The sequence below is a fragment of the Ceratotherium simum genome, chromosome 4, assembly GCF_057802395.1.
Source record: "Ceratotherium simum simum isolate JZ-2026a chromosome 4, ASM5780239v1, whole genome shotgun sequence".
NCBI classification, from domain to species: Eukaryota; Metazoa; Chordata; class Mammalia; order Perissodactyla; family Rhinocerotidae; genus Ceratotherium; species Ceratotherium simum.
Window position 1 is genome coordinate 21639141 of NC_141903.1, and position 17579 is coordinate 21656719.

At 40.3% G+C, this 17579-nt stretch overlaps 1 protein-coding gene across 1 annotated transcript in view; it reads right to left on the reverse strand.

The window, feature by feature from the left end:
• Positions 1 to 17579, reverse strand: part of SGCD (sarcoglycan delta) — a 350996-nt gene that overhangs the window by 201010 nt on the left and 132407 nt on the right. The gene's annotated exons all lie outside the window — the stretch shown is intronic.

A 17579-nucleotide genomic window follows, 5' to 3' on the forward strand; every position in this document is an offset into this window, starting at 1 on the left:
TCATTAATATTTATTTTCTCTTTATATTTCTTATCTGAATCAAGTTTCCTACTGAAATTGGTTGATACATAAAATATTTGGTGATCTCCTAAAAACTTCTAAGTCAGTCGGTGATTTTCTCTCTCATACATCCATATATATATGCTTTATGTGATAAACAAAATGTCATTTTACCAATAGCATTGCCCAGAGATTTTGCTGAACCTTCCCATAATTTCATATAATATGTTCCCCTGTCCCCGGTATTTTCTGTAAATCAGTAGTTAGATCAAGAGGCTTGATCAGATTCAGGCTCAGTTTTCTAGAAAGAATACATCCTAGGAAATGGAATATATTAGTTTTCTATTGCTCCCATCCCAAATAACCACAAATTCAGTGGCTTAAGACAACACAAATTTATTTTCTTATAGTTCTGTATGTTAGAAGACTGATCCAGGTCTCAAAGGGCCAAAATCAAGGTACCAGCAGGGCTGCTGCATCCCTTTCTGGAGACTCTAAGGAAGAATCCATTTCTCGACTTTTTCTAGCTTCTTGAGGCTGCCCATGTTCCTGGGCTTGTGGTCCCCTTCCATCTTCAAAGTCAGCAATCGCTAGTTGAATCTTTCTCACATCCCTGATACCATTCTGACAATGAATCTTCTGCCTCCCTCTTTCACTTTTCAAGACCGTTGTAATTTCACTGGGCACACCTGGATAATCCAGGCTAATCTCTATATTTTAAGATCACCTGACTAGCAACCATAAGTCCATGCATAACCTTAATTCCCCTTTGCCACGTAATATAACATATTCACGGGTTCTGAGATGAGGACACTGACATCTTTGAAGTGGAGGGCATTTTTCTGCCTCCCACATGCTCTATCTTGAGGCACATAATGTCTTTTGCTGTGATATCATCAGCCTTTGGTGATCTTTGCCAAGAGAATCTATTATCTCACTAGAGATTTCAAATTGGTGATAAAATAATTCTATTATTTCTACTTAATTTATTAGCTAGGATATTCCATCAAGAGAAACTGCATGGCATCAACTTTATGTTTACCCTAAACCATAGTTTATATAGGAACTTGATAGATGCTAGTTTTTCTCTTCTTTATACATTGATCTTCAAAATATTGAATTGGTTACCTAATAACCAAAGATGATCAATGAGGTTTTTATTTTTTAAAATATCATTATAAACATTTTGATTTGTTTTCTTCCAGGGCAGTTTTTATTCCTATTGAAGTTCTAAATGTCCTATCTTTGCTCAATGGAGGCCTCTTTAAGTTGACGCCCTAAGTCTTTTTAATATGACCCAGCAGTCTTTGATGGCTCTCTTGCTTCCGGTAGGATAAAATGTTCCAGGGTTATCTTACACTTGTCCTGCCCCAGGCCCAGACTAGCCATTTCTAGTAAGCAGCCCTGGTTCATTTTAGTGGGAACTAGTATTTAGAGACCACAAGCTGAGAGCTGTGGGTGCTCATTGCTCCTGGATTGGCCCTTGTTTCTGTGGACAGAGCTAGAAAATAAGTTGTGTATGTGTGTTTTAAATAGAATACACCATGGTTTCACGTGAAACCTCAGTTCAAACTCAGGACCTGAAGGCTTTCATTTAACCTCATGGATGTTACAATGCTATTACCTTTCTTCCACACCAAAATCTGTGTTCTCAGTAACCTCAACATAATTACTCATTTGATTTAACCCACAACACGCATAGCATAGTTACAGAACATCAATGCCACTACTATAGTAACATTATGATTAAGAACAACAATTTAAAATTTGTCTTTTTTAAAAAAATCTTAGAGTATATCCTACTAGGAAAGTACAATGAAATGACTGGGTTTCAAAGTCACTTGAACTAATTCTGTTCTGTGTGGTTAGGCCACCAATCTGATGTCCAGTCAGGTTTAATTGTTTCTTATTTTTCTCCCTCTCAATGTTTCATGACTGCTTTTTTAAAGTCTAATTTTGTATGAACTATTTAGATGGCACCAAAGTCAAATCTACAAAACAAAACATATTCAAAGAAGTCCAGCTTCCGTTCTTGTTCCTCCACCGTGTTCCCTCTTCTCCAAGTAAGGGTGTGTGCGTGTGTGTGTGTGCGTGTGTGCGTGCATATCTGTATCAGGGTTCTCCAGAGAAACAAATCTAATAGGATGTGTGTGAGTATGTACACACACATATACACACTAATTCATTCATTCATTTTGAGGAATTGGTATTAGCAATTTGGAGGGTGACAAGTCCCAAGATCTGCAGTTAGCAAACTGGAGACCCAGCTTAATAAAACAAATCATATATATACACACACAGACAAATACATTGTGCTTTTTAAAATTTCATTCCTACATTTTTCCAATAACATTTGAAAATGGAAAGATTTGAATGAAAAATCCAGGTTTTCAGCTTCTCGTGAAAACCGACAGCCCTGGGAAATCTGAGCCTGCCTTCTCACATGGCCACCATGGGCTGGAGGTTAGTAGCAGCCACTCTGCCTGAACTGTATGCTCTCTGGTTCCCCATAGTTTCCACCCAGCCTATTTCATTAAGCTACATTTTCTCAGACTCCTGAAGTTTCTCACTGGAGTCTACTGTTTCTTCTCTCTGGCACTGTCATGTGCTCTGTATCTTAATACATTCAGTACAGACACCACATGGCGGGGTGTTGAATGACCAAGTGGGAAATGGACACTTTTCCCCATCCCTTCTCCATAACAGCACTTCAGCCTGTGGATGAGAACAGATCTTTCAGGTCAATATTGCTCTCTCGTGGATAGCATGCCATCTGTATACTTCTATTTTGAGTACTTGTGGGGACAGCTCTGACAAGAGGGCCCCAGACTAGGGCATTCAAACCCAGTGTTAGAGGCAACAGGCTGGAGGGCATGTTCATATTACACTAACAGCAAGTAGAAGCCACAGCAAAGGGAAAAAAGAAAAAGAAAGATCCACTCGACCCTCCAACCCCCCACAAAAAAGATATGTCAGTTATCTTATTTTGGATTATTCTTGATGATTTCTGTGAGTCAAAGAAGCAGACCTTTTCATAGAAACACATACTAAATGTGACATCTATAAACTGACTAAACTGATTTTTTTATTTGTTCGCATTATGTGTGTTTATAAAACAAACGAGAACTCCTAAATATTCTTAAATAAACGATTATATTTAGGGCATTTAGCAAACCGATTTCAAATAAAACCTTTCTCCCTCTCTTTACAGTACGTACACAGATCCCCTATCCTAAACATTTATTGATGATTTACCACGTGTCGATTACTATCCTCTGTGCTTTTCATGCTTTTTCTCATTTTCTTTATTATTACTGCAAACTACCATGTTACTTCTTGAATTTAATCACAAGGTAACAATCATATAAATGTTAAAGTACAGGCATACCTCGTTTGATTGTGCTTCACTTTATCGTGCTTTGCAGATACTGTGTTTTTTACAAGACCCTCCACCAGTAGAAAGATTACAACCCACTGAAGGCTCAGATGATGGTTAGCATTTTTTAGCAATAAAGAATTTTTAATGAAGGTATGTACATTGTTTTTTAAGACATAATTCTATTGCACACTTAGTAGACTACAGTATAGTGTAAACATGATTTTTATATGCACTGGGAAACCAAAAAATTCAGTTGACTCACTGTATTGTGATATTCACTTTATTGCAGTGGTCTGGAACTGAACCCACAATAACTCCGAGGTAGGCCTGTGTTTGGCTATAGAGCTGTTCTTCACCATGTCAGTTATAAGAGAAAAAAAAAGAACAACTTAGAAACTATCTAAAAGTTTCATGTTAAAAGGGTAATTGAATATGCTATAACAGAATATGATGTAGCTCTTGTAAAGGAATATTTAAGAACATAGGTAAATATTCATATTCTATTATTAAGTGAAAATCATATATAACTATATATGTATATAACTATATATACATCTAACTATATATACATATGCATACTCATATACACATATAATCATAACAGGAAAAATTCTAGAGCAAATTTCCTAGGCGAAATATATACTTAAATGTTAATATTGAATATCTTTGCATGCCTAAGATATGAGTACTTTTTATTTTCTTCTTTTTGCTCATCTTCACTTTGTAATTTTCTATAAATACAAGTTATAATAAAAAAAAAAACTTGTTATAAAAAATTAAGTTCTCACTGGTTTATTTGAAAAACCGACATTTACCAAGAATCTATACTATGTCATATACTAAGTGCTATGCATATGTTATCTCATATCATGTTCTCAATGATCCTATGAGATAGTCATTATTTTCTCTACTTTACATGTGAGCAAATTTATTGTTAAGTAACTTGGTCACAATCCCATAGCTAGTTAATGACAGGATCAGGAATTTGAACCCAAGTCTTTCCAGACTATATACTCTTACTCATTGTTCTAACCCGATCTAATGTATGCAAAAGCAATATATTTAAGGTATCTGCTGGATTTAATGCCACTTTGATTTTCACTTATTTGGTGAGTGTGCTTAGTAATAGTAGAGACGGCCACCTGCTAGCCCAAGACTAATGCCATCCATTCTTATGGTGAATACCTTCATTTCACCATCCCAGAGTCTGGAGGCTCTTTATTACAACCCAACTGCCTCCCCTGCCCAGGAACATAAGCAGAATGAATCACCTGCCATTTCTGGAAAGCCTACTGTGTGCATAATTGTGTGCTGTGAGCCATGGGGAGTCAGAAAAAGAGAAGGCTCCTCTCAACTCTGTCTTCTGAGACAGTTCATAATACAGGTGGCACACAGCCAACAAAGAGTAGTGAGGGTGATATAAGGAAGATCAACAGTCACCTAATCCAACAGTCAATTAACTCCTTTGTAATAGTAATTTAACCTTTGCTCAAATACCTCTTTTGGTAGGAAACTCACCATAAACTTGCCAGTGTCTATCATTTCATCCACTTCGTCCTATCCTTGTGCATCGTCACCTCATTTTTCCAGTCTCCTTCCCAATCCCTAGGTCTGCCCAAACGTATTTGGTGGGAACTGTCCACCAAAGACTGTGAATTTTTGTTACTGGCTTCTATTTCCAAAGCATAATAGAAAGCAGATTAGAGTAGCCAACGAAATATGTTGAGACACATTAGAGAGTCTCTTTTACAGCTTTGGAACAATCAGACTGGATTGGATCTACATCAAAACAGCTTGAGAAGAGCCTTACTAAAAACCGTTTCACCGGGCCGGCCCCGTGGCTTAGCGGTTGGGTGCGTGCACTCCGCTGCTGGCGGCCCGGGTTCGATCCCGGGCGCACACCGACGCACTGCTTCTCCGGCCATGCTGAGGCCGTGTCCCACATACAGCAGCTAGAAGGATGTGCAGCTATGATATACAACTATCTACTGGGGCTTTGGGGGAAAAATAAAAAAAATAAAACCGTTTCACCTTTATGCATAAGAAGCAATGGGTATTATTAAGACAGGAGTTTTAGGTCAGTTTTGAAGCAAAACTTCCCTCCCACTAAGATGCTAAAGAGGCATTTAGAAGATTCACAGCCATTCCCAACATAATTAGAAAGAAAGAGACCATTTTTTTCCTCTTCAAATGGTAAAACTTCTATATCCTTCAAGGCAAGCATGAAAATTGTAGCAGCCGAACAGCTGGGCTTGACCGAGCCAGCACTGTCCAGCGAATGATCCTGAAGTTTACAAAGTGCACTAGAGACAGAAGTAGGAGGCCAGGATCCCATTGTCATCCCAATGAAGGCAGGGCCTTTCCTGCCCTGCACATTGCAGCATCTCCAGTGCCTACCCCGACGCCTGGCACACAGGAGTTTTCACAAACACATAAGCAAATCCCATTATTTTTCCAGTCCAATTTAGAGTGGCCCCCGTAAGGTCTTTCAGGGGAAATAGGGCCTGGGGACAGGGGCAGAGGTGGGTGCAATCTGGACAATCTCCCTCTAGGCTGGTCCAAGGATAAGGGCATTTGCTCTTTATTCTTTATCTGGTCCAGACTGGCTGGTTGGTTGTTTCAAATGGACAGTTTTTGACAAGATGAGTATAAAATAAACAGAGATTTCAGAGTGGCAGGACAATAGACGGAAATATTAATTTGTTTCTTTCTTCATCTCTCTCTTGTTGGCCTCTAACCCCTTTCATCACCACTTCAGACAGGTTCCCAGGCTTTGTAATTACGTGGCTTAGAGGTTTTGAGAGCAAAGAAGCAGAGGCAGCCTGACAGCAGTGGGGTTTCCTATCTTCTGTAACAGCAACTTGCATTGAGCAGACTGTGCTAGGTGTGTTGGGAAGGGAGGCAAGAAGGAGAAGAGGAGATATTTTTCAACTTGGGGATGGACAAGAGATCTGTGATTCCCACGCGTTCCAGAGACCACTGTCCTGCCAGTATCCCCGGGAGGGGTTAGGACCTCAGAGGGAAATGGCTGCAGGGCTCCAGCCTCTCCAAAGTTCCCCTCCCCAGGAATGGCAGATGGGCAGCAGAACTTCCCGACCTAAAGGGACCACGTGAGTGGAACCACAGTTCTCTCAGCCACTGCAATGAAGGACAGTGACCTGTGCCCCCAGGGTCCTTCCCACTGGTGCTGGGCAAAACCCCAGTACGTCCGGAAAATCCTGAGTGAGGTGGAACGTCCTGCTGGCCCCTGTGGGAAGGGGGCTGGGAATTAATATTATGTTGATTTTAAAAAAGTGTTATTTCTTGCTCCTCTGATTTTCCCGCTGCATCAGCATCAAACAGGTTTTTAATTCTGTCAGCACATTTTCAAGCCCGAAGTAATGCCAAGTCCTATTTTAGTAGCAGGTCTCCAGACTTTCCTGCTGGAACAGTTTTAATGGCAGGCATTACTTAGTATTGATCAAAGAGAAACAATTTTATCTATACACAGATTGCTCTAGAATGTAAGCCCCATGAGGGGTGGGCTTTTTGCTCATCGTGGTCTCAGTTCCTAACATTGCTCAGCTCATAGTACGTGCTCAGCAAATACTTGTTAAGTGATAGAATTTCTTCATTCCTAAAAAGCTGCATTTTGAAAGGTACTGTGGGGATTACAAAAATGTTAAAACCTAGGCCTAATCCTTGAGCAGACTCCAATATATTAAAGCATGAATTCTCAACCAGGATGATATAGGCCCCGATGGGCGAAAATTGGTGACTGGGGGAAGGTGAAAAAAATGTTACTCTTTTTATGTATAAAGCACAAACACACTTATATACAGAGTACATACACACAGTATATCTGTAGTATTAACATTTCATGGGGGATGGGGGGTACAATTAGGAAAAAATGTCTAAAAATGCTCTCAAGAGAGGGGAGACAATAATGAAAAAAAAGTTGAGAAATACTGCATCAGAAGGTTATAGATTTTGAGACTGCTCTAACTTCACTCTCTTTCATCTATAAATGGTCACCTCTGCCATTCCTGTACTGAAGCATCTTCCTTGTAGCTCCTCAGTCTGTAAAATGTAATAGAACAGGAGCAGCACAGGTAAAGAGCGAACTCCTTAATGTAATATTTAACACCTTCATCTGTCACCTGCTCACTTCTCCAGCCTTGTTTCTTGCCAGTGTCCCTTCACTCTGTCACAAAACATGCTAGCAATTTCCCCAAGCTCTTTCCCTTTTTGAGTCTTTGTGTATGTCCCTCCTCTGGCCAGCAATGCTCTTGCCAACGCTTCTCTCCAGTCCTCCTGACCATCCTGGTTAGATGTCTTTTCCAGGTCTGGGATCCTTCTCTGAGGTCCCTTCATACTCTGGGTACATCTCTATCATAGCACTTATCACATGGCATTGCAATGACCCATTTACAGCTATGTTCTTCCTCACTGGACTTCAAATTCCTTAGATGAGCGATAGTGTGCCCACTCATTATTCAATCTTCGCAGCCGAGGACACTGTCTATACCTAAATATGTGATCGCAAGTGTATAAAAGAAATAGGCTGAAGTAGAGATTGTTCAGAAAGTGCACATCAATGTAAATTTAAAACAGTAATAATCAAAGCTACCATTCCATATGCATCAGACAAAGCACTTTATCAACATCATCTCCTTTAATCCTCATTATAACTCTAGGGGGTAGGCGCTGTTAGCCCCATTTCCCACTTGAGAAAACTGATGCTCAGACACCCTGATAGTCTAACTCGAAAACAAAAGTCTTGTACCACCACACTCCACGCAGCATTGTTAAGCTCTAACTGTGCCCCCAGCCCTGTGCTTAAATGCTAAGTGAGGAGGCATGAAGATAGAGTCCCTCCCTTCTAGAAGCTTCACGCCCAAAGGAAAAAACATGAGTAACACATGTGATGGCAAGGATGTGGAGATACAGGAACTCTCATGTACCTCTCGTGGGAACACAACATGGTGCAAGCACTTTGAAAACAAAGAGTTACCATAGGTCCCAGAAATTCCACTCTTAGCTACCTGCCCAAGATAAATAAAGAGCTATGTTCACACAAAGACTTGCACATAAATGTCCTTAGTAGTAAAATTCGTAATAGCCAAAAAGTGGAAACAACACAAATGCCCATCAACTGGTGAATAGATACATAAAATATTCTGATCTCTGTGCAATGGAATACTATTTAGAAATAAAAATGAATAAAATGCTGATATATACTACAACACAGATAAACCTCAAAAACATTATGCTAAGGGAAAGAAGCCAGATTCAAAAGACTACATACTGTATGATTCTGTTTATATGTAACGTCCAGTGAGGCAAATTTATAAAGATAGGAAGCAGATTAGTGGTTGTCTTGGATTGGGAGTAAAAAGTGACTGTAAATGGGCTCAAGGAATTTTGTTGAGGTGACATAAATGCTCTAAAATTGGATTGTGGTGATAGTTGCATAACTCAGTAAATTTACTAAAAATCTTTGAAATATACACTTGAAAGGGTAAATCTTATAGTACATAAATCTAACCTTAACAAGGTTGCTGGAACAAAAGAAAAATAAAAGGAGTAACCGACATGCAATGATGCTCACAGAAAAGAGGAATCCAATTGAGGAGACATGACATTATGTGATTTGTAATTCGCAAAATCAAGAGAGCTGCTTCCGACATGTGTGCTGAGGGAAAGAGGTAGCAGGTTAGAGAGGGGACAGGTAAGAGACAATTTTATTATGTGTCTATAGCTTGTGTGGAGTTATTCAAGGAACATTCTGGCAAGAGTTCTGTTCTCATCAAGGACCAAGCCTGGGGAAGGAGGAGCAGGGAAGGAAGACAGAGCTGAAGTAGACGCAGGAAGTGTTTTTGTGATCAAGGCAATTAAATTGTCAGATAGGCTACAAAGGTAGCTACTGATCTTCTTTTCCAGGGAGCATTAAACATGGGGCCATCATCAGTGCTGGGTGATTAACACTAATCTCAACTTCATTCATATTCTCTTTCTTTTACCACTGATGTCAATTTATCATATAGTTTGTCTTTCTTCTCATTACTTCCCAGCTGCCATAAAGCTAAAGCTCATATATCGGTTAGAGCAGTGTGTGTGTGTGTGTGTGTGTGTGTGTGTGTGTGTAAAGGGAGGATATAGGACATATATAATCGTCAAAGTGCTTTGGTGCCTCAGTGGGTCAGAACTGTGATTTCTCACTTATGTTTTATAACATCTCATGAAGTTGCTTTGAATGATTTATAGATCCAAGGCCATGGCATCTGAAGCATTCTATAATTCCTGGTTGCCAGTAGTAATAAATGGATGGGGATTCTTTGCTCTATACTTCTCCTGGGGGTGAGTAAATCAACCAAAGAGGGGGCATTCTTCCTAAACACACACACACAGGGAATAAGTCTAATTCTCATCATTTCCAAATTGCTGCCTTCCTACTTGCCCTTTAGGGCACACCTATCAGTTTCTTGGGGAAGTCTTCCCTGATTCTCCTCAACGCTTTAGAAACCCATCTTTCCTCAGTAAGTGGAATACATACACACACACACACACACATACACACACACACACAGTATTTTGGTATACTGGCTAAGAATATGAGCTCTGGAATCAGACTGCATGGGTTAAATTAACCCAATGTCTTGAATTAACTTCTTGGTACCCTTTCTAAGTCTCACGCTTCTTATATGAATACTTAAATAATCAAGATAATTATACCTTCTAAATTTAGCCTTAAATCAGACAATCCAGGTGTATAAGTCAAAAGAGGTTAGGTTATACCATGGTAACAAAAACAAAATTCTTAGTGGCTTCAAACAACAAAAGATTTATTTCTCACCCAAGCCACATGTCTATGGGTTTAACAGTGAAGTTAGGCAGGGACATAGGATGATAAAGAAGCCACCATTTTGAACACTTTGCTGCTATGTCTTGGGACACATGCAGGATTGTTTTTCCCCACCCATTTATGATGCTTTTGGCCCCGAGATATGCTGTAGCTTGTGAAATGTGACATAAGTCAATTCAGAGCAGATGCTGTAACAGCCAGGGCGGGCTTGACCACGCTCTCCTATTTTTTTCTGTCTGTCTAGATTGAAAGCTTCTAGCAGGCAAAGGCAGTATCTTACCTGTCTTTTTATCCCAATCACCTGTCATAATCCCTGACACAGAGTAGACAGATAGTAAATTTTGATTGACTGCATGAAAAGTCTTCTGTCACCCACAAAGAACCACGAGCACAGCTCCCAAATGAAGTTAAGTCTTGCTGAAAAGTCAACGAGCCCTGGGTACCACTTACCCAGACCGTACTGTGCTTGACAGGCATCCAGGAAAACAGCTAGATCAACATAGGGATTGTTGTGTGCCTCTAGACGTTAAGTAAAGATTATCCTTAAAGAATGTTTGTGAGGAAACATAAGCGCATCTTATGGAATGACGAGAAGAGTACAGTACTGGGTGCCGGCCTCGACCCTTCCGCTAGCTCTTAGGGCAAACTTGGACAAGCCTAGCTACTCTCAATCTGTTTCCTCCCCCGCATAATAGGTAGCAGGACAGTATAAACATTCAAGTCTTTTCCACTTCAAAAAATCCTGTTCTATGATGCACAGGAATGGGATGCTCCTTGGACAACAACGAATCACAGTTGTCACTGGGAACTGGTGCCTACAAGAGAGGCTGCAATTCGGGCATCCTGTGTGATATGCAGTTTTGCCAAAGAAATTCTTGCAAAACACTCTTGCAAATCACTACAAATGTACACCCAGATTCAGAGAAGATTTAGGCATAAAAACCAATGCCAGCACACTGTTCTGAAACAAACTTGTAAGCAACCTTTAAAAAGAGACATCGGAGGAGGATTTATCGATTGTTGGAAGGGGAGAAAATGAGAGATGGATAATAAAGTGCAAGTTGCTACATCCCCTGTCCCGGGTGAAAAATGTGAGCTTATGTATCCTGAGCTATTGTTGATAAAGGAGGCGACTCATTTATCTTAAGCAGACACATAAAAGAAAATAAGTGAAATATGATTAGGTCTATGCCAAGTGTTCAGATTAAATTCCTACTGTGGCATCGCTGCTACTCTGTGAGTGCTTCTCGCCATAAAGCCCAATTAAGATGCTGGCCTGAGTGATATTAAAAATGCACGCTGTGAAAATCTCTCCCAAAAGAGATCCTTTCGCCAGGGTATACACCCCAAGGGAGCTACCTCTCCTGTCTTCTATTTTCATTAGGAAGAGTTGTCAGTTGTACATGACAGTGTCTTTTATGAGACTTCAAGTTACAGCTTCAAAGGGCCCAGAGCCTTTTTGATACTTGTGAGAAAGGTTTCGTGGGATAAGTTCAGAAACAGGAAGGCTAGTACACGTACTCTGGCACTAGAGCTGTCTTACCTATTAATTTGGCCCTTCTGTTCAAGTTTTGATGTCCAAATTGGCCTTCCAAAGGATGGTATCAGATGTATTCTGTCTTTCCGATGTATCGCCAATTTCCACAATTACACTTAGCCTTAAACCAACAAGAAACAGCAGTCGTCCAGAGACAACGTTTATTGCTGCTTCCCTTATGTGTATCCCTAAGGCCTAATATTCTTCCCACATTTCACGCATGTATTCTCAAAACAGTAGAACGACTGAATACAGTGCAGGGAATCACTGAACCCTTGGAGAATCCTGTCTGCTCAGTCAACAAAAGCATGTACTTGCCTTTTTTTGGCTCAGAGCATCACACAGCCAGAGCTCCAAAGTACCGTGAAGAAGAATGATACAGCACAAGAGGGGAGAGTAAGGAGGGAGGGTAGGGGATACTTTAGACAGGAGGTCCAAGAAGTTGTCTCTGAACAGAAACCTAAATGAAGTGAGGGAACCAGTCATGGGAAGATCTGGGGAAAGGCAGAATGAGTCTGGTGCATTTGAGGAACATCAAGAAGGCCAGTGAGACTATAGTGGAGTCATAGTTTCCTCTACATAAGGCGGAGAGCAGTAGGAGATGAATTCGGACAGGTTGGAAGGGATCAGATCAATAGAGCATCTTGGGGAAGATGCTACTAAAGAACCTGGATTTTTAATCTTTATCTGATATATGACAATGGAATGTATTAAGGAAGGGAATGTTGGGAACTGACTTAGATTTTAATTGAGATAAATTCTAACAAGACTTCCCTGAAAGTACTGAACAAAAACACTTTGATGAATCCACTACCTTGGAATTAATTCCGAAAATGATTTTCTGAAAAGAGAACTTGTTGATAATAGATTCTGTAATTTTGTTTGACTTAAATAATTTTTTGGAATGTACTTCCTGCTTCCCTTGCCTAGCCAAATCCAGAGAGCACAACAATGAAGACCATGAGTTTTGGAATCAGAAAGACCCATTTTTGAGTACAGGTCCCACCACTTACTAGTCATCAGACCTTCCTTGAACCTTTTATATCTGTAAAATGGGGATCAGAGTACCCCTCTTTGAGGAGTATGTGTGTGTGTGCATTTGATCTGCTTAGCACAGCACCTGGCACACAGTGAATACTCAACAGTACCTTATCTTGAACCATCCATCACCCCAGCTCCTGGCTCCCACATCCATCTCCTTCTTCCTTCCTTTTCTGACTACCTTTGGTGATCTCCTACAGCAGTCATACTCTGCCACAGAAAATTTAGCACCTGCTTGGTTTGACGTACTCCGAGAGGCCTGTGTAAGAGGAAGGAGAAAGAGCGTCAATAATGGGGCTGCCAGTGTCAAGAGGATGGAGAATGAGGAGATCAGGGGCAGATATGAAGAAGCAAAAAGGAGTTTGCCACTAAATTTGTCTCAGACAGTTCCTAGGAGAAAGTGAAGGGATTAGAACTCACCAATATCTTAAAGCCAGCAATCCAGGAAGAAAGGAAAGGAAAGAGGATATTTGAGGGTTTGTCAAAATTAAGGCTGCCTTCCTCTCTGGTCATGATAGTCTTTAAAGATTTCAACTGCAAAGAACCAAATCATCAAATATTAAGAGACTGAAGCTGGTTAAAGGGATTCCATTTACCTTTTATTTCCTTTTAATTACCATGCCAGGTATTACATATACCCCTATCCAGCCTTAATAAGGGAATCTTTAATAGTCTGGACGGTTTCACAGACTCAGAAGTGGGATAATTCTCTGGGCAAGAAGAACAGACAGCAAAGGAGATTAAAAGTCCACAGTGAATCCAATCACAACCATTTTTTAAAACTTATTTGGGATACAAGTTGTGACAATCAATTTTATGTGTCAAGCTGACTGGCCGTGAGGTGACCAGATATTTGGTCAAACATTATCCTGTGTGTGTCTGTGAAAGTGTTTCTGGATAAGGTTAACATTTGAATTGATAGACCTGGTAAAGTAGATTGCCTTCCCCAATGTGGGTGGGCCTCATCCAATCAGTTGAAAGCCTGAGTAGAACAGAAGGGCTGACCCTCCCTCAAGTAAGTGCAAATTTTCCCAGATTCGAACTGAAATACCAGCTCTTCTTGGGTCTTGAGCCTGCTGGCCTTTGGATTGGAACTATGTTATCAACTCTCCTGGGTCTCCAGCTTGCCAATAATCATGGGAATCAATTCCTTATAATAAGTCTCTTTATACACACATATGCGCACACATCCTATTGCTTCTGTCTCTTTGGAGAATCCTGACTAGTACAGTAGTAGAGAAGTTTATCCACAAATTCAGTTTATAGAAAGAGAAGTGTATCAATAAAGCAAGTGAGCATGACTTTGAATTAAAAGAAACTTTCAAAAAGAATTCATCCATGTTATATAATATTCACGTCTATCACAAACCCCTTAAATACGTGACCAAACCACATTCTTGGAGAAGACATAAGACTTTCTTAGCCCTTGCTTAGGAACAACAGTCACCATTGTCACAGCCTCTTAGTCACTTCTGCTTCCCATAAGAAGGAAACTCCATTACACGACAGTCTTAGGAGTTCTCAAGCACCAAGTCAGAACTTTTCCTTGGATCCTTCCTAGAACAGGGTACCAGGCTTAAGACTATGACATGGTCATGTAAGAATGAATTATGTCACAACTACAAAGAGCTTAGAGTAATCTTGACCTTGCTGGGAATGGGGGTACCACAGGTACTGGGAAATTAACCCCTTAATACAATGTAAACTTATCTGGCATAGTTTGGTAAGAGTTTATAATTACTGCAGCCAACTAGAAGTTGAAAGTAGGGTGCTTCTTCATATTATGTTTGTATTCCACATGCTTCTAGAAGGGTCTTGAGAGATTTGCCTTTATTTTATTAATGGCTCTCTCTATATACATTGGGTATAAGGAAGATATAGTGAGTAAGATTCACTTTTTCCTACATTCTCTATAAACTTGAGTATGTCAGAGAGGTTAACAAGCAAGCAAGCTCCCTCTCTTATACTGAAAACATGGCAGAAAAAAAGAGAGGCATAAAATGAGTAGAAAGAATACAGTATCCCTCGGGTTATACTCAAAAGGTATGGTAGAAGAGACCTCAAGTTAATTAGAAAATGTTCATCAGAGGACCACCTGTTTTTCAGGAATTTCAGATATACGTACTATGGTAAGAACTTCTTACATTTGCAAAACTCTTTATATTAGAATAAAAACTTGCTCCCAAAGGTTACATGGAAGCTATTCCTCATTTACTTTACTAGCACTTTCAATTTTGGCTGAAATCCTACCATTCAGGAGATATGAATTGGCCAGTGGGAACATTTCCAGCAACGATATTTCAGAATTAAAATCTAATTTAACCAAGATGACCCCTGGAAATCACCAAGCTCAGGTAAAAGGAAACCCTTCAATATAAACGGCCATGTATTATTCACTCCATCCAGAGCGTGCAGGTAAACTCAGCAATCATTTTTTATCATCTAAGCCACCTTTCTCATCATACAATGCTTTGTAACGGGCAAGCTCTAAAAGAAAGTATGTGTCGCCATAACTAATATATGTGAGAATAAGACCAGGTCTGGGAAACACAAAAAAGCCATTTCAGAGTGGCTGAATAAGAGGGGAACATGAATAGATTGAAAAAATGCACAGTTTAACAAATAATTACACAATGAAGATGTTAGCTTAGGGAATAACTCAATATTTTCTTCCTTAACTTCAGATTTAAAAATGTCTATTTATGCCAAGCAATACAGTAGCAGCTTTAGCATCAAAAAGACCCATTCTCCGGGCCGGCCTGGTGGTGTAGTGGTTGGGTTTCCATGCTCCACTTTGGCGGGTTGGGCTTTGCAGGTTTGGATCCTGAACGTGGACCTGCGCACTGCTCATCAAGCCATGCTGTGGCAGGTGTCCCACATATAAAGTGGAGGAAGATGGGCACAGATGTTAGCCCAGGGCCAATCTTCTTCAGCAAAAAGAGGAGGATTGGCAACAGATATTAGCTCAGCGCTAACATTCCTCACCAAAAAAAAAAAAAAAAAAAGACCCATTCTCATATTCCAATTCTGCTCTTTATTACCTATGTAACCTTGGGCAAGGTACTTAATATTTTGCACCTCATTTTGCTCTTCTATAAAATATAAACAAGCTACCTAGGTGGATGGGTGTGAGTATTTAACAATGTGTTTAACTCGCCTAACCTACAAAGTGGCAAGCTCTGGATACTTTATAAATGTTGCTTCCCTTCTTTCAGTTAAAAGTAGAAAGAGATTTGGCCTTAACATGCTCTGCCTTTTTAGAAAAAAAGCCTTTTGTAAGGGTAGAGCTTCTTGAGGCTAGGATTATTTCAGGTTTTCCCTTTCTTTCATAATAACGTCCTGTACTAGAAAATGAGTTCTTTAGTGGATCCAGACTGAAGCCCACAGAGTTATTTCCCTCAGGTCCAGGCCTGCCATGTGGGACTCACCTGAGTTAGTTTCTGTAGATTGGAAAGGCCTGGTTTCTGGGATGTCAATTTCAGACTAGTGGAAGTATTCCCAAAGTTTCTTTCTGTTGCTGTAGATTTAAGCTTCAAATCCTGAAACATATAACATCCAGGGCGAAATAGCCATTTTAACTGTTTAAGGTCACTCCACGTCTCACCTGGATTTAGCTCCAAAGTCTGGGTTATAGTGTGATGACACCTACTCTAAGCTCTGTCCCCAAGTTGATGAGAATGTTAGTTGAGATGCCCCAAAGCAGGCTCTAATCTCCTTGATGATGCCAACTTTGCAAACTTGGAATAGTGAAACACTATAATGAGTAACAGGGTTATATCGAAATTCAGTACCTAGAAACGTGCTTGCTGTATCAGTTATTTAAAAAACAAAAGTGACATCAAAACCAGACATTTTAAACAAACTGGCTGGCTTGGCAGGGAGAGAAGGGTGCATCTGAGTTTAAATGGATGAAGTAGCATTTGGCTCTTATTCTGAGGGTCGCAACAACATACTTTACTCCCTACACAGCACGGACAAGGTACCAGGCTAGTTAGGGAGACTATTGCTCTCAGGACAGAGGTTAAGAAATACAGAAAAAAAGAAGGAACCTGAATTTCCACTGAGGCTGACTCCACATACAAATGAAGTTGCAGACTGCCTCGACCTTCCCCTGCATTCAGGTGTCCGTGCACAAAGACAAAAGAGGGTAACACGTGAACAACCCGTGTGTGTAGTAGGAGTCAGTAAGCATTTGAGATGGGCACACTGTGTCAACTGCAATGTGTCAATTCTCTCTCGTCAACCTCAGGGTGACTCTCTTCTCCCTCACAGTCAGACATCTAAAATTTGTTGTCTTCTAAAAATGTCACATTCTGACTCCTGTTAAATATCAAGCGTGTATATAAGAAAAGGAAGAATTCTGTCTAAGGCAAGTCTATGATCTTGGGGGCTCGGAGGCAAAGTCGGAAGAACACAACTCCACTTCAGCCACACTGGCCTTCTTGCTTGTCCTCTGACCACATCAAACAGGTCCAACCTCAGGGCCTTTGTATTTGCTGTTCCCTCTGCCTGGAATGCTCTTCCTCAAGCTCTCTGCATAGCTTCTTCACTTAATTCAAGTCTTTGCTCAAACATTAGCTCCTTCCTGAGGCCTTCCTGTGTCACAGTATTTAAGTAGCACCCCTCTCTCCATCTATGCCAGTACACTGCTCAATACCTAACATTCCACTTTTATTTACTTGTATATGGTTGGTACTCCCACTAGAACGTAGCTCCACGGAGAAAGAGACATTGCTGCTTTGTTTATTGCTGGAACAATGACTGACATATAGTAGGAG